The sequence below is a fragment of the Pleurodeles waltl genome, chromosome 7 (genome assembly GCF_031143425.1).
Source record: "Pleurodeles waltl isolate 20211129_DDA chromosome 7, aPleWal1.hap1.20221129, whole genome shotgun sequence".
In the NCBI taxonomy this organism is placed as follows: Eukaryota; Metazoa; Chordata; class Amphibia; order Caudata; family Salamandridae; genus Pleurodeles; species Pleurodeles waltl.
The window spans coordinates 1,118,720,475-1,118,735,628 of record NC_090446.1 but is presented as its reverse complement, the minus strand read 5'-3'; the positions used below and the strand labels follow the sequence as shown (position 1 = coordinate 1,118,735,628).

Genomic DNA, 15,154 nt, shown 5'->3' with positions numbered 1-15,154 from the left:
TTTCAAAATGCAGGGATGCATGTTTCCTTGAATACAGCGCACCCTTGTGTGCTGAATGCAGCACACATAGTAAGAGCAAAAAACAAGAAGAAATGAAATAATTTCTCCTCATTGCACCATGCTAACGCCACCCTGGGTTGGCGTTAGATTTTGGCACTGCCTTAGGTTTACAAAAACTCGTAAATCTAGGGAAGCGTTAAAATGCAATTGGTGTTGCTGTGGCACGCCCACAGCAACACCCATTGCACGCCCCTTCCACGCAAAGTGCTGCACGTGAAGGGGCCACATTTACAAGGTGGCTTAAAACCACCTTGTAAATTCGGTACAGGGCATTGCGTCACTGGAGCGTCATGAAAAATGACACTCTGGTGATGCTACGGGCTCTTAAATATGCCCCTAAGCGTTACGGGAATGTTATAGTTAGGCTCACATTTTGAATGTTCAAAACAAGAGAAATTCACCGGTTATAGATTTATCTAAAATAATTTTAACACCTGACCTGAGGTAATTATATCTTGTGCCCCCACCATGCAGTTTTTTCGTCACAAAAATTTACTACAAATATTACATTGATATTATGAATGATGTTATCAAAGATGTCATCAGTGCCATAATTTGTGGGGTAATTAGCAGTGCATGGTGAGGGAGCAAGTTATAGTTACTGACCCCCTATCATTTTTAAATTTAGCCCCTGAGATGTGGCGGTACCCAAGGCTGTGGGTGGGCGGGTGGCCCCCATGCATTCCCTTTAGTTGTAGTCCCATGGAAGGGAAGTGGAGGTTCCTGGGGCTGCGGAGGGGTGTTAGACAGCCCTAGGGAGGTTGTGGTCCCCAGGGTTGCAGGGGGGCCTGGCGACCTCCCCGTATTGAATTACGAATTGGTGCCCTGGGGAGGTGGTAGTCCCCAGTGCTGCGGGGTGGCCCCCTGCAAAGGATTTGAATGGGTCCCCCGGGTAGGTGGTAGTCCCCGAGGCTGCCGGGGGGCCAAGTGCCCCTCCCGCATTTCATTAACTATAGAGCTCGAGGGAGATGGTGGTCCTTGGGGCTGCCGGGGGGGTGCAGGTGGCCCCTCTGCATTTAATTTGTTTAAAGCCCTGGGGAGGTGGTGGTCCCCTGCGGGGTGGCTAGGAGGCCCACCACATTCAAAATGTGAACACCACCGGGACCTGGCCCACCCAGGGGCTCCATTTAAACAAGCGCAGGAGCCCGATCTTGTTTTTTTTTTTTAGTTTTTAGCGAGATTCGTGGGTCCGCCGGTACTCTCAGGGAAAGCTAAAAAAAAATGCTTTTTGCCTCTGGCCTCCACACCAGAGCTAAGGGGTCAGGGTGTATCTACACTTGCCCCTTTTTTTTCACATTTCTTTCTGGGACCCCCCTTTTCTTGGCCCCAGCTTGACTGATTGCACCGAAACTTTCCAGATTGCAGCTATTTGACTGTTTAATTTTTGGGAAGATTCATCAACTGGTGTCAATGATATAGGCAAGTTAAAAGAAGCTTAGTCTATGGAAAGTAGGCCCTAACTGGAACTACCAAGTACCTATTTGCGACTGATATATAGATATTTATTTTTTTCCTTGCCGGTAATTTGATGAATAGAGATAAAAAAAACTCCACTCCGCTTCGTCTTATATGCACTGAAGTAACAAATAATGAGAAAAAGATCGTACCTGAAGTTGTGAATGGCAAGCAAGCATTGATGGTGTATGGAGGATTTGTCTTGTGAAGGTTTGGAGCAAGCGTGGGAGACGAGATCAGTTTGATGGTGACTGACCCGATGTCGGTTATGCATTGTGGGAATTGGAGGATCAAAACACCATGAACAATAAAGACTTGTTTCTTTTTTGGGGTAGTAATTTCCCCGAATGGTCATCTAATATGAAAATATGAGTAAATGACATTGGATGCTCTTAAAGTGGAGGTGAATAAATACAAAAAGAAAAGAACATTTTCTGAAGGCGGGCAATGTGGTTTTTCCTCTAGAACCACTGAAGATAAGCGTTTACCTGAAATCGCTCTGGGAAACATTGCCGATAGAAAGTGAAAACAATTACTTTGTTGCCCTCTTGTGGGGTGGCGTGATGTTTGATACTTATGATTGTGCTTGTTTGAATTAACAAAAGAACATTCACAAAATGGAACTCGATAAAGTAACACGTCAGAGCCTGCAGGTTTAAAAACAGATGAATGAAGAGTGCTATTAAACTAATAAAAATCCGGAATGATTTGGTTTAAAATTATTGGAAGTGTCCCTTGAATCTTCTTCTCTTCTTTAGATGTTATATTACAAGATGCAATAAACTGTTAACAATTGAGAGAGCCAATACCAAACCTGGGAAAATAAACTAAATAAGTATATGCTAAATACAAGTGCAGATTGTATCCAGTCTTGAGTTACTTATATATAGAATTACGATTAGATCGCTAATGATGGCTGAAAGAATTTCAAAACTGGAACAAATTATGAAAACTTTATTTGTGGAAGGAGGAGAGATAAATGTACAAGAACTAACTATTTCAAGAAATTGTGAATTACCTCTTAATATACTGATGAAAGAATTGGAGCAAGCAATAGTAATGGAGATCAACAAATGGTGGGAGAAGGCCACACTACAAAAATATATTGAAAATGGAAGAGTTCCAAGAGGACTAAGAATTTTTGTATTACCAACTCTAAATAATATGGATTTGGATCTACTTAGACAGTGGCAAACAGATACAACAGAATGTTCTATGAAACTGATGCAGACTCTTATAATGCAAGCAGAGTGTAAATTGGAGAACACTCTATTGAAAATTAAGGATATTGAAGATCAAGTACAGTCCATACAAGCCACGGAAGATGTAAGCACAATGATAGAAGAAATGGAGAAAAGATTGGAGAAACATGAAAAGGAGATGCAATTGAAAAAAACAAAGAAATTCAATAGTGACAAGATAGATTACCCGAAAAGAAGAATATTTACATTTGCAAAACGTTTTGACTCTTTCTATTGTAAACAAAATGTGGATAGAACAATTGTAAAAGATAAAGCCCCTTCAAGTATTGAAAGCTCAGATGTGAGCTCGGGGGACGAATTGCCAACAGTGGGTGGACCAAAATTGGATTTCTCAGGAGAAATGTGGCTGTATCATATGGAAACAAGAAGACGTGGAAGAGGAACACAAAACAAGATGGGGCAAAAAGGACAAGGAGATCCCAGAGGAAGAGGAAGGGTCAAAAAATGAGTAATAGCTGAGGAGTGGAAGAAGTGATAGTATTTGAGAATGTGGTGATTAATCTTTCCTCCAAGTGTCTTGAAGATAAACATCTGAAACTACTGACTAAGGGATTGAGTTTCTGTCCCATTACATCTATGGACCTAGGAACTGCTAGGACTGATTCATACAAATTCACCAGGAAATTAAAATTGAGAAAATTATATGCATCCAAAACTAAGAGACAGGGGATAACCAAATCCCAATGGATATCTCTGTTGGAAACATCTGATTTGGGACCAGTAAGAACTTTGTCGGCCTTAGAACAAGAATAAGAAGCAAATCCAAGGGAAATAAATTATAAAGACTTATCTGACCATAAATGACGTCTTTCTTTGGGTTTACCAACGAATGCAACCATTTCCAGTCAATGTAAACCTAAGTCACAATTTTGCCCCCAACTTCCAGCCGGGAGTAAGATAGACATTTTTCAAGAAATAATGACAGATGGATTAACAAAGATGGCTGTAGGATTGTCGAAGACATCTAGAAAATGTGGATATATGAACATGACACAGGAAGATTGGTGTGCATTGAAAGACTTATGAGAAGACAATACAATTGTCATTAAGCCATCGGATAAAGAAGGGAATATTATACTGATGAATAGTATTGACTATATCAAGGAAGCCAAAAGACAATTGGGAAATAAAGAAAACTATAGTGAATGGAAGAGTAACCCTATGGAAACATACATTGTGGAGCATCATCAGAAATTACAGAAATGGTTATACAAAGGATTATTGGAGGAAGAATGTAGATATCTTAAAACAGATCATCAGATCATTCCCATGATATACTTTTTGCCATAAAATCACAAAATTAGATCTAATCCACCTGGACATTTAATTGTAAGCTCAATTGGATCATTACTTGAGAACACTTCCAGATTTATAGATATTTTCTTGTTTCCATATGTTTCGATACTTTCATCAAATTTAAGGGACTCAATGAATTTCTTGAATAGGATTAATAACATATCTTGGAAAGACAACTATATAATGGGTACAATTGATGTTGTTTCTCTTTATACTTCAATTAAACATTAAGATGGCTTGGAAGCCTGTCCATATTTTCTAAGATCCAGATTCATCAGCCTTTTGGAACATTCAGAAATGTTAATAGAAATGTTACAGTACTGTTTGACCCACAATGTCTTCATATTTGATGGTAAATATTACTTACAAGAACAAGGAACAGCTATGGGGACTTCATTTGCACCAACATATGTAAATCTCTTGATGGGCATGCAGGAGTCAGAAATAGTGTGGCAAGAGAACAACCAAGAAACACTAGACCATATTATTTTGTGGGTACGTTATATTGATGATCTCTTCCTTATATGGGAAGGAGGACAAGAGACTCTAGTGCAGTTCATAACTTCTCTTAATGATAACCCTCAACAGCTGAAGTTTACTTATGAAATGAGTAATTTGGAGCTCAACGATTTAGGCATTGGGGTGTATACCAAAAATGAAAAAGTTTGCACAACAATGCATGGAAAAACCAACAAGTACAAATAGCTTGTTACATGCTAATAGTGGACCTCAGAAGGCTTTAAAATGGAGTGTACCATATGGTGACTTTTTGAGAGTGAAGCGTAACTGTACAGAGGAAGTTGAATTGAAAGTCCAAATGGATGATATGTAGGAGAGATTCCACAAAAGAGGATATCCAAGATCAGTCCTGAATGATGCCTGAAGAGGAGCAATGCAACACAAGAGAGATGAATTATTGATACCTAAAATAAAAAACAATTATGATGACTTAAAAATTAATGATATGAGCTACATCATGCGTTTTGATGCAGGCAGTCAAATGACAAAGAAATTGTAAGCAGACAACTGGAAATTGTTACTATTGGATGAGACACAACATAGATCCTTGCCTAATTATCCATCAATCACGTATAGGAGAGCACTGAGATTGGGTGACCACTTAACAAGCAGTTATATGACTTCACAGAAGATAAATGGATCAAGTTGGCTTATATGTAACTGACAAGGCTTTTGGAAATGTACAAACTGTAAAGCATGCACCTTTGGGAAGAATATGACGCAGTTTAAAACAATTGACGGTAGAATAATGAAAATTATGGAAAGAATAAATTGTGAAACTCCCTATGTGATCTATGTACTGAAGTGCATCTGTGGTAAGAAATACATGGGCAGTACAGTAAATAAACGAAAATTGCGCATTTTACAACACCTTAGGGCAATAAACAATCAGGATCCAACATAGTCAATGGCAAAACATATTTGGGAACAACATCAAGGTGAACAAAAGGGATTCAAATATTATGGCATTCAACATATTAAACAGAATGCCAGAGGAGCAGATTGTGAACAAACATTAAGGAGAATGCAATCTAAATGGATCATCCTGATTGGAAGTGAGATGCCCTGGGGTCTAAACACGGACGCAGCATTACAGAGACATTTATGAAAGACATGCAATTGGGATAATTTAGACGACATTTATGAATACTAGCCGCTGCCAAATGAAAAAAGTAAAAAGGGAATGAAGATTGATCCATGTATATATTACATAAGAATAGGATGTGACTTTGAAAACATATGATTCAGATGTACCTTATTGAGGAAAAATGACCTAGATAGATATTTTGAAAAAAACATATTTATATATTTTGGAATTATTGTGTATACATGAAGAGTATATGAGAACACAAAAATATACATCTAGTAGATATCATATATGGGTTGTGAGTATTCAGATATATATATATATATATATAGAGTCCCAAGAATAATGGCACTCACCCAACTTCAGAGAGACCTTAAGAGAAAATCATCTTCCCAGTTAATACTTGTGATCTTCCCCAAAAAGTATTTTGTATCTCTCACCTGGGAAGGTTGGGTATCCTCATGGCAGGAAAGTAGAAGAGGGTTTACATCCCCTGGGAAAGGGGTCATCATAGGTCAATCCTAGAGTAGTAAGTAGAGCTCGGGGCTCATTTGATTCTGTTTCAAAACCTTGTAATTCATGTAGAATTGTTAAAGTTTCCATGTCTTTGATCTGAATCTCATTTGATAAATTGTTTAGTTTGACGCCACTGGCACTCATACTTACAGGGCTATTTATTAAACAGTGCCACTTCATCAGTTTAGGTTTTCTACTGAATTTGAACAGATCAACCTGTGTCCCCACATAGTCAAAGTTCTTTTGTGGACTGAATGATAGTCCAAAGCATAGCAGTTCTTTCTCAGTCTCAGTTAGTATCCTGTCAGATAAGTTTATAATCGTTTATTATCGTCTTATCAATCATCTCTTGATCCTTTATATTGCCATGTCCAGACTTGCTCCCATATGTCCTGTTAACTCTACTCCATTTCTTGTTGTTTCTGTGGCAAAACCTTTGTTTCCTCTGCGTGCTCCGTCTTTTCCTATCTCTATGCCGTGGGGCCTTTGGCCCTTGCTCTGATTAGTCATGTATGCTGTTTCCTGAGTGTTTTGTCTGCTCTTTCTGTGGAGCTGATATTGCTCTAAAAATGTTGTTGACCTAGGATTACGTTCATTTTTTGAGCAACTGCTATCTGTCAAGAAAGAGTTATATGTATCACTGTTCGACATCCCACTTTTTTCAGATTGATCCAGACTTTTCGGTGTCGCAATGGTGGATTTCACTAAACTCTTGTCAAATTCATTATCATACTTTTGACTAAATGTCAGTGTTCTACCACTCTCATAATCCTCAAAATCTCTTACCCACTTAGGTTGTTTTTGCATTTTTATCTCATCTTCATGTTTTGTAATCTGACATCCATCTCTGATTTAAATTTCATCACACAATTTTTGTCTGAATTTACTCTAAGATCTGTCTCTATTGTATCAGTTTATTTGGGGAGGGTTGCTCTATGTAGCCAGGCATATTAAATGAATATTTTTAGCATTCTTGGCAAACTCCCATCTGTGTTTTCCACCCACTCCTCTACCATTTGTGGATTCGGGGATTCAAATGCCGTCAGTTATATATATTCTGAGTCCCCTAGGTTCCATCCCTTGTGCCACATAGTTTTGTAATGATGAGCTTCCCACCACTTTGAAATTTCTGACCTTTGTAGTTTCTCAAGATTCCTAAGTTTATATTTAATTGGCTCATTTCCAACCCATCCTTTAGGTGATTTGCCTTCCTTTGTGGAGTCATTAGCAAACAAAACAAGTGCAACAGCCCTCTGTTGTTCCATGGTCCGATCCATCATACTGTTGTACATACTACAGTCACTGCATCAAATGATCAGATGATCATATCTTGCCTCTGTCTACAACTGTGACAGTACCCCTTGCTGTTGTTCCTCAGGATCAGTTGTTACTCAATGAAAAGCAGCCTGTGCCACACACCTTGGCATGATAGTCTATAGCGTGTGCTCCAACCCGCCTCGACCAATACCAAAGTAAATAGCAAAGGGCGCTTACCTTGCTGGCATTTCTTCGCTGTGACAGTTAATAATTTTTCTACAACTTTGAGGAGCGTTCCGGCTTCATAATTTCATCTCTAGCCATTATGTATTGATTCTGCTCCCGTAGAAGGGTGGAGTGCACGATCAGCCAAGTACACTGGTGAAACATGTAAACAGTCCCAAGAAAGAAGTGGGGACACTCCTTGTCCCTTTATTTTACTCTTGCAGGTTCCTTTTCATCCCTGCTTTCTCCCTTTGTCTCCAAATTTCAATCTGACTCTTTCTCCTTCTTTCCCCTCTGCATGTTTTTCTCTCTGTTGCTCCGGGTCAATGTCTAATAAGGAAAAATAGGTGACCCAAAATGAGTGCCCCAGAAATGAGTGCCAATGGGCACCACCTGCAAACACCAGCTCAAATTAAGCACTGAACATAATGTTCACTACCATAGAAAATGCAGTGGGACTTCAACCCTTGATTCTTTAAAATGTCTAAGAACACACAAAGAACTTCAGCTGCCCTGTATGCAAGCCACAATGATCAGTGCACGAATTGGAAATGCTACAATAAGAATACAAAACAAACAACAAAAGAAAGAAACCCCTCCTTAGAAAGGGCTTACCTGATTTTGACCTTAGATGGAAAAAAAGGCTGAGTGGTCCCACCTGAATTTGAGCGTGAGGCCACGAGCTCAACACTCTTCTGGAGTGAACACATCTTCTCACTGAGACACCTGTAAGATGTAATATCCAGAAATGATCCAGTGGTGGGTTCAAGCACCACCTGAATTCAGCCTCAGAAGGATGAAAGGCTAAGTGAGCTTTCTCTAACCCAGAGTTCTTAGTTAATTGCCCCAGGGAGGTGCCAGTCCCCGGGGCACAGTGGTGCTCTCATGGTACTGCCACATTCTTCATTCATTGTCCCAGAGAGGTGGAGGTTCCCAGGGCTGTAGGGAGCATGGGGCCCCACCACACCTTATTGGTTAACTGGAAGGTGGTAGTTCCTAGGGCTAAGGGAGGGAGGGAGGGCCCGCGCAACCCCCACACCCAATTTCTGTAATGCCCCTGAGGGTGGTGGTCTCCAGGGCATCTGTTAATATATCACCCCAGGAAGGTGGTCCCAGGGCTGTGAGTGAGGGAGGCCATGGGCCTCCCCCACATTGAAAAAGAATTTTGCCCCGGGAAGCTGGTGATCCCTGGGGTATGGGGGGGCTGCGCAGCCCATGCACATATTTTATTATTCAAGGTGGTGGTCCCTGGGGCAGTGGGGTGGCCAGGAGCCCCCCCCCCTTATTAGAAACAAAACAGTGTCCACGAGACTTGGCCACCCTGGGGCGTATTTAAAAACAAGTGTGGGAGCCTGCACTTGTTTTTAAAAAAATGGTTACCACGGATTTGCAAACCCGTCACGATTTTGCTGTAAACATTTTTTTTAATTCTTTCTAGATCTGGGGGTGGGGAGGGTTCCCTCTGGGCACCCAGCACCAGAGCTAAGGGGTCAGGGTGTTTATACCCTGGCCTCTTTTGTATTTTTCATTCTTTTTTTCTGGGACTCTGCTGAAGCCAAGTCCCAACATAACTGCTAGCACTTTGTTGTTGAAGTCTTCACATCACAAGATCCTGAGTGGTCACGAATCCTTCACATCCCTAGATTTATAAATTTGGATTTCCTTACATTTCACAACAACTACTGAATGGATTTACACCAAATGACAAAAAGGGCTCTTTCTGGACCAAAAGATACTTTTCTGCCAAATGTGGTGTAATTCCGTCCAGTGGCGATATTGCTGTTCAAAATCCCTATGGAAAAATGAATGGGGAAAACGCATTTTGGGATCCCCTTTCTCTCGGTTCCTATTTGATGGATCACACCAAAACTTCCCAGACAGCAGCAGACGTGAGTATTGTATTTTCTTGGCAAGTTTCATGAAGATTTGTCAAGCAGCACCAAAATCCCTATGGAAAAATGAATGGGGAAAACGCATTTTGGGATCCCCCTTTCTCTCGTCTCCTGCTTGATGGATCACACCAAAACTTCCCAGACACCAGCAGACGTGAGTATTGTATTTTCATGGAAAGTTTCATGAAGATTTGTCAAGCAGTACCAAAGTTATGAGCAAAATCTGGTCCTAACTATAACTACCTAGTAGTGACTGCCACTAGGTATATACATCTTTGCAGCATATGATTGTGGCCAGTGGCCACATATGCCCTCTGGTGCAAAGTCAAAAATAACTTTTTATTTTATTGTTCATGCAAAAGGTTTTTAAATGTTAGTGTGGTCCACTCACATATATAAATGCACTTTTAGCATCAGAGAGTGCTTGCATCAAAGGTAGAGGGCAGGAACATGACATTTATTTATTAAGATGTCTCAATCCTGCTCTCTGCCTACACTGCCATACTGAGTGCTGCCTAGTGTGTCAATGCAGGCACCCTTGCACCATGAGGGTGCAAGGGTGCTACTTTACATGGCACAGCACCCTGGATTGTTTTGCGCAGGAAGGGAAACTTCCTGGCACAAAAACAATCCTTAGAGGCAAGGGCAACAAAAACCTTTGAAAGAGTAGTCGTGCATGGTGCCAGCCTGATGGGGAGGATGTAGGAAGTTAGTAACATAGGACGGCAATGGAATTCAAGAGAATGATACTACCAGGATTCTGTTCCAGTGTGAGCTAGGCAGGTGCTTGCTTGGGCTGATTTAAGGAATGACTTTCAAGTCATCATGTAATTCACTCTTTCAATGGTAGTATATCAGGAGTGTTGCATAACTTGTGTTCTCTGTGGCTTTAAGCAGATCATAGTTCCAATCTTCCAGAAGAGCGGTATGTAAAGAGGGGCCGACTTGACTCATCAAAAGGGAGTGGAGAAGCAAAGATTATCCTGTGGCATGCATGAATAGTTCAAAAATGTTATTGTTTGAGGTGTAGGATTATGAAACAAGTCATAGGCTATGTGATTTAAGAAGTACTGTGCTGTGCCTGTCAAAATGATTTTAGTACAAATTACAATCAATCATTGTTTTTTTATTTTTCTCAAGCACACAAAGGCATGAGGGCAACTGTGAGGGCTGCCACCAGCACTGCTGCAGGTGTGACTGGTACCACCACCAGCGCCATGGCTGATGGTTCTACTGCCCCCGTAAGTCATTTTTATCACCCACTACTAGAATTGTGCCCTTGTCTGTATCGATACTAGCTTATTTTAATTTTGAATGTTATTTGTCATCCCTGCATTTTTCTGTGTTTCACTACATTTCCTGTTTCTGCAACTGACTTTCTGGTGTCTGTACCTTTCCTCCTCTGCTCCCTTTTTTTGTAAGCTTCCCCTTGTCCCTCTTTTTCATGTCTTGTTGTGTAGTACCAAGAGGGTATACAACTTTTTGGTAACGTAAATAGGATTCTACAGCCAGGCTCAAGAAGTACTCTAGTCACCAAACATGTTATACATTTTCTTGATCAAACAGTCAAAAGTACAAAGGCAGAGACAGAGCGGTCATCATGTTCATGGACCCTCTATGATGTATTATACTAGCTGTTTCTATGACAACGCAGCATGGCAAGAATGAGATTCCACAACCAATACTGTATGTATTTTGCATTCCCCTCTGCCCCTTATCCATTCATAGCCTTAACTTATTTTCTTCCCTTATTCCTGATTTTTAATCTTTATTCCTATCCCTCCATTAGGAGAAAAAGGTTTTGGCTGAGTCAAAGGCTACCTTGTTTGTAAAATGTTGTCAAGCAATAACACAAACTTCTCAAAGTGATTACTTTCGATTTAAGAAGATACTGATAGATAGCTAACCGAACAGTAGTGAGGTGTTGCTGTTGTACCTTGTGCGATATAAATACTTAGGTGGCTATCTGGTATCTAAAATGGGTGCATTATGTTTTTCACCAGGCACACAGACCACCAGCAGTGCTGTTGCAGCAGGGATATCCGTGGGGTTGCAGGTATTCCAGGGAAAGAGAGAAGTCCCAGCAGTGACAAGGACAAGTGGTAAGTCACCTTGCTTACTTGTTGAGTCTACTATATTGGTTCAGTGAGGCAGATATCCCTTTCATCACCTCGACAGTCCAGTCACTTCCTTCGGCATCCTGCCACCTAAAACCACAGTGCAGTGTAATCTGTTGCTGCTGCTGCAGTGAGTGCAGGTGGTGAAATGATGTGCATTTGCTGTGGCACAGTGTCACAACAGAACTAAGGCCCTCATTATGACCCTGGTGGTCGGCGATAATATGGTGGTAAGTACTGCCAACAGGCTGGTGGTACTTACAGCTATATTATGACATTGGCAGGTTGTCTGAAGCCAACCTGCCAATGTACCACTCAGACCACCACAGCGGTAACAGACGCCGTGCTGGAGATATCCATCTCCAGCCCGGTGGCCATCACTGTTCCGCCTGGAGGATTATGACCCCGCCTACCGCCATGGTTTTCGTGGCTTCCTTAATGCCACGAAAACCATGGCAGTAGGCACTATCAGTAACAGGGAATTACTTCCCTGTCATGGATAGGGGTCTTACCCCTCCCCTTCCCCCTCCAGTTAGACACCCCCACCCCGCTACCTCTCCACAGACCCCCAACATTCACAACCCCCTTCACAGACACACACACGCATACACACATCAATTCCCACATGGATCCACGCATGTATTCATCCATTAACACACACATCCGCACACACTTACAAACAAACACCCAGACACGTATTCACATCATACAACATACATGCACTCACACCTCCATAAATGCACACATACATTCCACACGCAAAACACACCCGCATTCATGCACACCGACATTCACACACACCCCACACACATATACAACACCCCCTAGTCCCCTCCCCTGTCGGAGACCCAACGTACCTGGATCCAGGGGGTCCTCCGGCAGGAGATGGGACGGGGCGCTGCTGCCAGCAGTAGCGGCCCCCAGCAGAACACCGTCAGGCCGTATTATTTGTCATAATACAGCTGGCAGCGGTCTACTGGCATGGGGCTGCTGCTGGCAGTAGAGCCACCTTACTGCCATCCGCCGGCATGGCCACAGCTGGATTTCTGCCATTCTTCTGCCGGAAATCCAGCTGTGGTCATAATACCGCAGACGGCTGGTAGCTGCAGCGATGGTCTTTTGGCAGCCGTCGCCACGGAGGTAGACGGTGTTTTACCGTCAATGTCATAATGAGGGCCTAAGTTTGCATTGCACAAACCACAAACTGAAGACAAGGTGTGTTTCCCAGTGCCCACTCAGTTGCCTACTAGTGCATCGCTTCATAATTCTGTCTTTCTGTCCCAGCCTACCTACAAAAGTAAATTCTATCTTGGCATGTGATGTCTGTGCCACATTTCTCTTCCAAAGTGAAGTTATATTTCATGTATTCCATTACGCATTGATGGCTTCAAAAATGTTCCTTCCATATTCTTCTATGCATCACTGCCTACTGTAATACAGCGGATGGGGTATCCGTTATCCACCAAGTGTGTCCCATCTGTCAGACTATCTGCCTAAGCCTATAATAACCTAAGTTTGGACTTAGGGAAGTAGAATTGAGGAGGGATTAAGGTCATTGGAATTAGAAGTTCATAGCATGCTACAGCTGGCAGCCCCACAAACATGCTGGAGAGTAAGAAGACCCACAGCATGGCTTTGTTATTGTTGCACAATCAAGTATTAATTTCGAAGCAAATGACATATATACATACCTATATACACTTTGCTCATTAATGGCAGGTATTTCATTTTTAACACACACAAAGTGTGTGTTCAGTTTCAACATTAACTCCTTCATAAAAATCACATTTTCATTATAATAGCGTTTTGGCTTCTGACTTAATTATTCCTTGCAGTCAGTGCTATCTATGATTGATAACTAGCTATGATGTGAAGCATGGGTGGGAATAACTTGACCCAGGCTTTGTGACTAGTACTAGTCAATGTCATCAATCATAACATCCAAATTCAATTTCAAAGACCCTGCAGGAACAGCAATGTTCTGCTACTGTACTGTGCCGCTGTAGACAGTATAACCAAGTGTTTGAGCTGAGCATCACAAAATCATGTTTTTGTGTTTTGTTCTTCTTACTTTCTTGATATAGCTACTCTTGCGGCTGGCAACAGGGCTGTGGTCCTGGAGGAAAAAGAGGAGTAAGAACAAGCCTCAAGTTTCTTGGGCCACCCCCAGACCTGCCTCCAACTTGGCCATGTTACCACTGCCACCAACTGCAGCTGGGGCCACTGCTGCCCACACCACTGCCAGCCCCATGACTCAACATCACGCCTCTTCCACCACATCCTACGAGAGCTGGCGCACCTCAGGTGTGAGACGGCAAGCTGAGATGCGGAACAACACTGCTCCCGCGTGGGTACCAAAACTTGGCCATGGAATAGATGCCCTCAAGGCCCTTTTTTCTTGATTTTTTGTTTTTGTGGGAGGGCATGTTGTGAGAGGAGAGGGTAGGGCCTCCTTAAAATAAATGAGATTTACTTTTTTTTTCTTTGAAATCATTATCTGTCTTTCCATTGCTAGTTGACATAATAGAGCATTGTTGAGTGTACTGTTGACACAAGAGTGCAACACGGAGCTGCCCTCTGAAATTGTCAAACATTATACACCGACTTCCCCCTAAACTATCCCTATCTGAAGTCCCTTGCCATGTATGTATTCTTCAGTAGGTTACTTACCTCTTCCTGAGGTCCAGTAATTATATGTACCCTGACACTAGAGTGCCACTGTCAGGGAACAGAATAGTGGTTAATTTCATTATGTTTCACTTGATGAGGTTTTACAGCACCCAGCCACCAATCAATTACACAGTATTGTAGTTAGTGTAGTAACTGCCCTTGTCCTCCTGTCTGTAACAATCTGCACAGTAAGGGGTCTCGCAACATACATAAAAATGATATTATCTCACATTCCAAAGAGCAACTTCACTATTAAGTTATTAACTAGTTCTTCAAGTTCTTACCTGAATTGATTAAGCAATGGTACGTCTTACAATCTTCCCAAACCTTATTGTTTCCCAAAAGGTCCTTCTTATTAATGGTGGTGGTATTAGTGTTGATCTGCTAAAAGGGAATCCATCACAAAGCGAGGTCCCACTCCCTCCCATTCCAGAAGATTTGAGGTGAACTCCAACTGTTGGATTGTTCAGAAGGATTGTTCATCACAGGGAACTAGACTGAAAGAAAACACAGAGTTCGTGAGTTATCAAAGACTGAGATCACACCACCATGACAAAAAACTCTTATTACAAAAACTAGCAGTGGTAATTCCTAAGCAATCTATGGTCTAATTTTTAAGAAATAATAAAACCAAACATACAAACTCCTCAAATCAGGACTCAGGAGGACATGGTTTGATTACTCCATGTTGCATAGATTTTGTAATTACCACAGGTTAGTTTACGACTAGTAACTTTTCCTTCAGTAACTTTGGGAGTAGTAAGTAATCCCTATCACTTTAAAAGGATTTACTACTAC

The 15,154-nt window shown here is 41.7% G+C and overlaps 1 long non-coding RNA gene across 1 annotated transcript in view; it reads left to right on the top strand.

Moving 5' to 3' along the window:
* The window catches only part of LOC138247364 (uncharacterized), a 70,789-nt gene extending 56,527 nt beyond the window's left edge, over window positions 1-14,262 (top strand). Inside the window, exons 2-4 of the long non-coding RNA XR_011194470.1 lie at window positions 10,710-10,810; window positions 11,573-11,671; window positions 13,771-14,262. This is a non-coding gene — a long non-coding RNA (uncharacterized lncRNA). The remainder of the gene's footprint in view (window positions 1-10,709; window positions 10,811-11,572; window positions 11,672-13,770) is intronic.
* Window positions 14,263-15,154: the final 892 nt, after the last annotated feature.